Source organism: Micropterus salmoides, unplaced genomic scaffold, assembly GCF_014851395.1.
Source record: "Micropterus salmoides isolate LMB-PRFRI ecotype aquatic unplaced genomic scaffold, ASM1485139v1 Ms_hic_scaffold_2343, whole genome shotgun sequence".
NCBI lineage: Eukaryota > Metazoa > Chordata > Actinopteri > Centrarchiformes > Centrarchidae > Micropterus > Micropterus salmoides.
Genome location: NW_024041533.1, coordinates 7,566 through 17,500, shown reverse-complemented (window position 1 = coordinate 17,500; position 9,935 = coordinate 7,566). Strand labels below are relative to the sequence as shown.

The 9,935-nt window shown below is 41.1% G+C and overlaps 1 pseudogene; it reads right to left on the bottom strand.

The window, feature by feature from the left end:
• LOC119918679 overlaps positions 1 to 9,340 on the bottom strand; it is an 18,162-nt pseudogene extending 8,822 nt beyond the window's left edge.
• Positions 9,341 to 9,935: the final 595 nt, after the last annotated feature.

Genomic DNA, 9,935 nt, shown 5'->3' with positions numbered 1-9,935 from the left:
AACTGTTGCTCTGGGGGCCAATGCCTGAAACAACACTGAAGTTGCTGAAAGTCATGGCATCTGTCGGACATTTGCAATGGAGGCTGCCAATTGAGACTAGCAGGACAGGCATTTGTAGTTCAATCAAACAACAAAGGAACGAGAATCAGAAGCACTGGCCAACAAACTAGTCCCATGTCTTTAAAAGAATATCAGACTCTTCCACCCAAAATAAGACCAGCCTGCTCAAAAGATGGGGAGCTTTTATTGAGAGACCGCAAGCTTGCACCATAAACAAAACATACTGTAATTGTGTTTTCTTTTTTAACTTTTAAATCTCTGTGGCAGTCCCTGCTGCACTTAATAGTACCTTACGAGATTCCCTGAAAGCTCTCTACTGTCCCGTGCTGTCATTACACAGACCTAGGAGAAATGACCGTTTGAGGATGAAATCCAGAAGATCAGGAGACTGTGTGTTCACTTTGCATGTGTGTGAGTGTGTGTGTTTTCTGTTCGCTGCAGCTGTCTTGACATCACCCCTGAATGCAACACACGGAAAGATTCACACAGAGAGTATCATCCTTCTATGACACTGTTCAACAACAATTATATAACGTACGTCTTTCCAATAAAACCCTAAGCAGAGGCCAATAATGATCATGAAGGCTCATGGGTTATTCTGACTAACATCATTTTAAAAATGACACTGCAGATACCCCTCTTCTAAGAGCACAAGAGTGACAAATCAATTCACAAAAAACATCTGCATCTTGTATACATGGCATCAGCTACTCTGAGCTCTGTTCCTGTTACTTATTCACTTAAGAAGACACGGGTCATTTGCATCTTTACATACTGACATGGTCCATGCCGTCTTTTCCTTTTCCTTTAGTGTGGAAAAATTAATTCACCATCTTAAATAAAAAGGGCAGACACTTTTTCCTTGAACGCCTTATTTTCATATTAGACGCAGAAATTAAAGTTAATGGTTTGTGAAATTAAAATAAATGCTAAAAATAGGGCGAGAGAGAGAGAGAATTTATGTTGGACAGGATCCAGTCAGAGTGTGAATGACCACAACATCATAGTTACCTAATGGCCAAGCGCATGCACGGCACGCCCATGTGGCTACTCATAAGCGTGCACACAGGCAAGTCCTCGGATGTCCACTCACACAAACACAACTTTTTAAGGTACTACTTAGACCTATGAATGAAAAGGAGCTTGTGAGTGAAAATTTCTACAGTTGCGAGAGAGAGAAATAAAGAGATACTCTTCCACTGAAAGCATACGAATCACTGTGGTGTTAAAGTCATGTGTGCGCAGACCAAATGTTTGACGAGGATGTCAAACTTAACTTCATGTATGTACCTCTATTTACTGACTTGGTTTCTTAGTGAACAACCTCCCCATTAGGTAAATGCGTAGCCAGAAAAAAAATGATTCAGAGTCCCCTTGAGACCACGTTGGGTGTAACCAATCAAGGCAAATTGAGTGGGTCTGAAAATATTTTGAGACCCATTTTTACAGTTATGTGGGTGTTTGACAAGATATAGAGTAAGATGTATAAATGGGCAGCACTTATGTGTGCAATCAGCAATAATGACACACACACACGCGCAATAAGTAACCACACAGAAAGTTGGAGGGGGCAGATTGTAGGTTTTGTACTTGCCAAAAAGTAACAGATTTAAACCACCCATGCTTGTGAAATGGAGTAGCATTAGTACCCACTGCATTCCTCATTCATCCCAAAAACTAACTTCAACAATTCAAGAATATTAAAAAAACACCAATTACAATTTTTTATTTAGTCCCCTATGCCAGTGTTTCTCAAACTGGGGGATGGGCCGCCTGGAGAGGCTTAGCGCCACTGCAAGGAGGGCATGGATGTTGAGCAGACCTAAAGTTGCATGAATATGATTCATGTGGTGACCTAAACAAACAAAGGTGCTGGGATGCTAGCTAGGCTATTTTTAGCAGGCTTGTTTATTTCAGTTGCCAGTATTGTTAATGACTGGGAAAAATGAAACTTTTGCTGGGAATGGGGGACACAACGTTTTTGGCTTCTGAATTGGGGGGCCTGACAGGAAAACTTTGAGAACTACTGCCCTACGCAATGTTTATTTTTTGGCATTACCCTTTGAAAGAGGGTAGCAGCACTAATCTGCGCTGGTCCTCATCTACCCGCCTCTGTGTTAAAACCTCAGTCCAGTTCAACCTTTTAACTTAAGTGCTAAAGAGTGTGGACGGGACTCACATCATCATCTGACGAAGGGCTTCGAAGTGTGACAGAGACCACTGGAGGAGCAGCGACTGGGACGGGCCTGTCCTGTCTGAGCGATGGCATGGCGACCACATTGCCGGTGACGGCCTGTGGTGTCTGAATCCGCAGCACCTGGCCCGGCTGAGACAGCACTACGGGACATCCTGAGAAAGAGACACAACACATACACATTTTCAAATTACGGGTCTTAGCTATATACTATAATCAGACTTTTACTGTATGATTAACGCTGATTAACGCTGACTCTGATTATGTGTGTCTGTTAGTTTGTTATTATGTTTTTGTTTGTGTTCTCAGCCCACATTTGTCGTGCCATCTATACATATACATATATACTATATATATCAAGCTAATATTCTATACAAGCTGGAAGCTGCATCAGTGTGCTCCTGCTGCAGATGGTCCAGTCCAGCTCCTTGAAGCTCTCTGGTGACCTACATTAACCCCATGTCTTTAACGGGACTCTCTGTGTTTAAAGTACAGATGGAAAAGATGTTTACCATCTCGACCTGTGGTCTTAAACTTCCACATTCCAAACTGAGAGGTGTGTGAGTTTTATGTGCACACACATAAACATGCACCTGTGCCCACATTCAAAATGGATTACTGCCTGAAAGAGAGACACAAGCAAAACCTCAAACAAAATATGATATTGTCCAGGTTTATAAATGTCCTGTTAATGTAGGAGCCCCCCAGAGCACAGCCCACCCTTCACAGTAAGACTGTGCCAGGAACCATTCCTCAAACTGACCCAGCAACCTTCACCTCTAATACTAAACAACCTGTCACTGCTAATTGTGCAAAAGTGTTAGCCAGCGCAGCTAATGAATGTGTGTGGTGCCAAAGCTGTGTCTTGCGCTCAAGCTCACCATCTGTAAGAAATGTTCATGAGGATGAAAGTCAAAAAAAATTAAACACCTTGGGAACACCTGTCAGCCTGTTTGTTCTTTGGAGACACATGACAGCCCATTTCAGACTCCATAAAATGTGAACTCATTGGTAAACAGCTCAGAATTCTTCCTTTCATCAGCCTGATGCTTAGGGCTCACTCCTTAGCTGTGAATATTGTGGCATTCTGGAACCAAAGAGACTCCTAATACTGAGCAGGCACGACTTGACTTCCATCTGGGGTCCTAAACTTGGATGTCTTGGCCCTAGCCATCTGCCATCTTGGCTATTACCAGGCAGACAGGAGAACCAAGCTCAAATTCAAGACACTCCACCCACTTGAGTCCCAAGCAATGACATAAGTATTTACATTGGCCTATGTGCTGCTGATGTAACACACAGATGACCAGATTGGTAAACCAGGCAGGCTAAAACACAAAACATAATGACTTAAATGCACAATACACACAAAAACACAGAGCAGCCCATAAAAAGTATTTAAATGTGGGTTTTAGATGAAACTTTCGTGATTGTATATTTATGATGGCTGATTACCAAGATAGTTTTTTTTTTTTTTTCTTCAAATGTAGCCAAAACTGGACATTATTTTGAGACAAAAAGGAAAAACTAACATCTTAATGTCTGATTTACTTATAGTGTCTGATTTACTTATTTAGTATTATTCTTTTGACCATCAAGGATAATATGGGACAGCAAGGACTGAAGAACAATGATGAGCAAAAACTAAGGTTAAAGCGCCATCTGTTGGCCAAGACACAGCAACTAAATTATTGTCTATTAACAAGCACAACAACCAAAATCATCGCAAATGATAAATATCACTAATATCATGTAATCTCCAACTTAAAATGAATTCCAAAATACTGAGTAAAAGAAGAACTGCATGCTGATATATTCAGTGCACTGGTCTGATGCAACACAGTGTGATGTGAGGTAACGTGTTGCAGTGTGGGCTCTGACCTGGAGGGGGCGCTGGTTGGATGTTGACCGGAGTTGGTTTGACCACAGGCAGCACAGTGGTCTGCAGGGGCTGGATGATGATTGTCTTGGCCTGCAGGGGAGCTGCTGCATGAGCCAAGGGCACAGCTGTAATCAGCGGCTTCGGCTGGATGGAAACCTTCGGGCCAATCTGAATCGGCCTCTTGATTGGCTGAGCTTGTTTGGCTGGTGTGTGTGTGTGTGTGTGCGCCAGGGGATGGGGGTGGAAGAAGTGAAATAACAAAAAAAATTAAACAATAGGATTTATGTAAATACAAGGAAAGGCTGACTCCAAGTTCAAGTGAGGAAATCTGCATTTTCTGTTAGAGGGCATTTTCATTCCAAGTCTTTTCTTATAAGAGACCACTACTGTCTCTCTTTCTTTGGTTGATCACATCCCAGAATTCTGCAAACCCAGAGTGTGGTGCAGAATTTCCCCTGGCTTTTGAACAAAGCATACAAATATAGATGACAGCTGAGCAAGCAGATGTGGTGGAGGCTGTCTTACCTCGTGTGGTCTGACTGGTCCTCTTCGAAGATTTCTTAGCTGGAGCAGATATTACAGAAGAGCTGCTGGACTCTGAGTGGACCGAAACAGGAGAGAGCTGCGACAGTGGAGACGGGGCCTCATCCTGGATGAGGGGCAGAGAAAACTTGTGTCTAACTAAATACTGGACCTCTTTTTGCTCGACATCAGCAGTACAAAAAAAGCAGGGTTGCAGTTCAGTGCCTACTAAAATGACATCTGAAATGCTCCTTTAATTAGTTTGACTTCTGCTGCTTGACACTGACTCTTAAAAATACACAGTACAGTACAGTGTCTTGTTTGCACAACATCCTGTTATTGTCATCCAAACAGGCTACTAATGAACACATTATGTGAGAGTATCTCAGAGAGATTTTGATGCTTGCCTACATTTGCATTCATCATGCAGTCATCAACAAACTTCACAAGAAAGTAAAACACACTATCTGATGAAATATGATTGTTGTCCTGTTTAACAAGGGTGAGAAGGTCAGTTTTTGCTGAAGCCAATAAAACTCTATGTATCACAATATATGTACAGTGCTGTGAGACACATCAGATAAAATATGGATTAAGTATACTATAATAAATTCAATGTTCTAGGACTGAAACGATTCATAGATTAAATCAATAAAATCGATTAATAAAATGCTTCGACACAAATTCTTTGCATCAATGCTTCGTTTAATCCATTTAACTATACAGCACAGTGTTTTGCACGGACATTTATTACTGTCGCACATCGCGCTTACGCTGTGAACACGACTTGATTATAATGGAGCTGCTTGCAAAGTGGAGGAAGAGAGAGAATGTAGCGAGGGACAAAGAAGAAAGTGTCCAAAGTACGGGATTATTTCAAGCTAAAGAAAACAACAACTCTTATGTTACCGTCCGTCCACCTTAAAACGAAACTTATGTAGCCTCCACAATAGCATGATAGCATCTAACCAGAAAGCACCGGTGTTCTGGCAGGGGACACTGACATGGTAACAGTAACAGCAACTTTAGCATTTAACTGAAATCATGATTGATTGTTGAGTTGAAGCCAAAGTAAGCTGCAGTCTCCGGCTGAAAATGTGCACACGTGCGTTTGTTGTTCTCCTTTTTGGGCCGTGAGTTGTAACCTCACAGTGATGAGTTAACTGGGTGTAGGGGAGCTACACCTTTTTACTCCCCTCCAGCTCTCTCTGATCCCTGCTAGCTGCGTGTGCTAATCCATCCTTTCACCCATATTCTTTGTCTTTATAATTGGTATCTTTATAATAACAAACAGCTGTTTTGTGTGCAGGATTGCTCATTTCCCGTTTCACATTTCGCTGTTTTCTTGACAAAACATGGTTTGGAGACCAGCGTCGGGTGACACAGCTGCTGTCAGCTCCTGTAGTGTGTGTGTGTGTGTCAGTCACGTAGTGTGAACGCCACAACGACTTCAAGACTGCCGTCATATGACTGCAAGTTGTGTGGACAGCACGGCCATCGGCCGACGCTGACAGTCGTGTAGTCATGTTGTGTTTGTAAAGCAGCTGTCTAGTTGTTAGTCTGATGTTTGCTGTATGACACAGTATAAACGTGCACAGCTGAGGGGGGGATGCGTCATTTAAGTACTTCTTAAACTACGCATCGATGAATCGTTGAAATAATCTGTCGAAGCTTTGAATACTAAATTCATCGTTAGCTGCAGCCTCTAGCAGACAAACGTGTCCTTGGATTCAGTCAGGGTGATTCAGTTAGCAGACAAATGTGTGCAGGTGGTAGTGGGGCCAGACGTAGATGCAACCCTTGTCCTTGTTTTGACACACTGCAAAAACATCTGCCTGCTAAATTATGCTAATGTGGCTGAAGTTGTCAGCACCTTTATTTAACGAGGGGGCGGGGCACAGCTCAGTCTGGCAGTAAATGTATTAGTGTGACAAGGTGTTTAAGGCTTTTGTTAATAAGTGTCTCAAGTGTGTATGTGGTGTCGCTATCCAAAAGCAAAGAGCAGCTGTCAATGTTTGGACACCATCTGGAAGAAACCAGCGCACACCAAAAGGGGCACATGCAAATACACACGACCAACAGCCGTGGTAAAATTTGCATTGGAAATACAAGTCAAACGCCGAAAACTGAGAAGGACAAAGAGTTGAGATAAGAGTAACTCACTAAGGAGTATGGGGACAGGGCTTCCACAGAGGCCGGAGAAGGGAGTGAGCTCAGAGTGTGGGCAGGTGACAGAGAGTCCATGCTCACCTCACCATCTGGATACACAAGGACAAAGAAAAAACAGAAAAATGTGTCATATATGTATGCTTGTCAGCATAGGCGGATGTGATTTATTATTACAGCATACTGGCACACATATACTCTTATACTACCACCCTTTCTATATCCTTTATTTATTTAGCATATACCACTGTGTCCCATAAACACACACTGATAAATAAGCTACACCTGCTGTCTTTGCAAACTAATCATAAAGCAGCCATGTAAACATTAAATAAACAAACAAAGTCATCACAGTTATATTAGGTAATAGTTTTCCAAATTTTTGAAGAAACACAGAACCAGCAGTAAAGTAAAGAAGCTAGGAAATTTCAGAAAATAATAATAATCTTTAATTAAAAGTTATTTTTATTTCCTCAACAGTGGGGCATCAATTGTATATTACACTTAAAGCTGCATGCAGCAAAGCAACAACAGTGTACCTGAGAATATTCTGTCAAATTGAAACAGTATATCACATAAGTTACATCATATGAATGAAATGCGATAGCCATGTTCACACAAAGGTAAACATGCGTTGCTGTACCTGTGCAGGTGCTGCTTCTGTCCACCTCATTCCACAACGGTATGTCGATATCAAAGTCCAGGTCTGGACCCTCACTGGCCTGAGAAACCAAACACAGACTTTTTAAACAAAAGACCTCATCAGAATGCAGACTGTAAACAAAGGTAATGTCTGATCAACAATCGAAGCGATGTGCATATAATTACTGTATTCTTTTCTTATTCTTTCTGCCAAGTGCAGAAAACAGTTGTTATGTCAGAAGGAGGAGAATTTAAAGTGTTCAAGAAACAGTCAATAAAACTCTTGCATATAGTATGGCTGACACCTTCACAACAAATGTGGGGTGTTGCTGTTCCCGTATCACATTTCCTTACATAGCATACTGCGCTACCATGTTTGCTACTCAGGCACCTCTATCTCCAGCTCTGCACCACTGTTAACAAGCATATCTCTTGCTTCTCACAATTCCTGTTGCACACGTTTCCTATAAGACTCTCACTTGACAAATTACTATTTGCATATTCAAAGGATGAGTTACTCACATAGCCACTATTCTGCAGGGCCTCAAGCAGCTCATCTGCATCTCCCAGGTTGTCCAGCTCATCAAACAGGCTGATGTCTGTGTAACAACAACAATACAATACATTCAACATAAACTTCCAAGTTCAACTGCTCTCAGTCCATTGTACAGTTTAAGTAAGATACTAATCATGCCTTTAGAAATTAAAATAATACAACTACAAAAGAGACTGACTTGCTCCACATTATTTCAGTCCATCTCCCAGTAGCAATGATAAGCAGTCATATAAGGCCTTTAATACTTTTATTTTTATGAACTGGCTAATAGGAAAAGTAAATAAATGCATTGTACCTAAATAGTTATATAACTGTAAGCAGTATAATGTATGAAGTGTTGATTTGTATCAGTGTTTTTTTTTTTTTGCATAATACAACATACACATTACACACTTTTCCAAATATAGACAATGCACACTTACACTAATAACACAACAACCGAAATAATAAACACATGCACAATCCAGCATGAAACCGGAACTCACAAAAACACAATCTTAATGAAACAAAATAAAATAGAATGTAAAACAAACAAAACTGAAACATTTGGCAGTAAAAGAACAGTTAAGGTTAACATAACTTATCTACTTTACAGGGGTCCATTATTATTATTATTATTATTATTATTATTTAATCACCTGCAGGATGTGGCTAGTTGCTATTTGTTACACAATACAAAGAATGTTAACATTAGCATTCTTCTGTTTTGAAGTTATGAGCTAGCTGAGTTAGCTATATCTACAGATATATAGTCCCTGTTTTAGCGTATATACAGCCTATGGTGTAGACGAGGTAATGTCTTCTGCCATATAGCTGGTTATTAATTACATATCACCCAGGGTCTACAGGTTACATCATCTACGGCTAGCTAATGCTAACTGCATTAACTTGAAGCGATGGAAACGCATCAACCCCAGGCGTTAATAACTGTTTTCGAAACAGCAACCTTGTCATTACTTAGTATTTCAGTGGCAGCTTTCTTGGTTAACGTTATATCTCTTACCTCGACTGGTAATGTTAGCTAGCTGTAGCTACCTCTGCGTCCCTGTGTGCGACTTTCTAGAAAGTGTTGTTAGCCGACGCTTACCCCACTCTCCTCCCTGGTCGATGGAGATGATCCCGTTGTCACTATCCATCACAGAATATTGTTGGTGATTTCCGAAGTCTAACGTTACGTCGGATGACATCCTCGTTTGAATTCATTTAGTTAAGTGTCTCAGACGAACACGCTGGGATCAAGCGACGGCTCACAGGACTGTTCATCTTCTAGCTGTTTGGTAGCAAACATCCTGTTCGACGCTTAGATACACGTCTGACTTTGCCGAAAACCCTACGGGTGCCACCGAGGGACCTGTGAAACAGAAAACGCAGGGGTGCTGTTAGAAATGTAAACTGGTGCCGCCTAACCAGGCCACAGGGCGGCAGAATAGTACTGCAGACTCTGCAGCATGGCGAGGAAGCGTGTCTATGTGCCTCGTAACGTTGACCTCTCCGTCAAAAGGATTATAATGGCACTGAGTTCATGACAGAACCGAGAGGAGGTCATTGAATCATGCTGAATAACGTGTGAATTAATAAGGCTAAGGTTGTTCAATAGTGAAATTATAATTCAGTGACATCGCACAATCCTCGCAAAGTTAATCAACTTTAAGTATCTTCAAGTATACCGTGTGCACATCCAAGGAATTTCACTCTGGTTTAAGTTTCTCTGTAATTAAGCACAAGTGCAAGAACAATTCAATTCAAAGGAAGATAAATATACAGGAATAGCCTACATTTTGAATGATTAATGTAACAGATTAATTACAAGAAGTAGGTCGATATGCATTTTGAATATATAGCGTGCTTAGATTCCTATTTGACAGTGATGGTGATATGTACATGTACTAAAAAACTGCTAGAAGTTGTGTTAT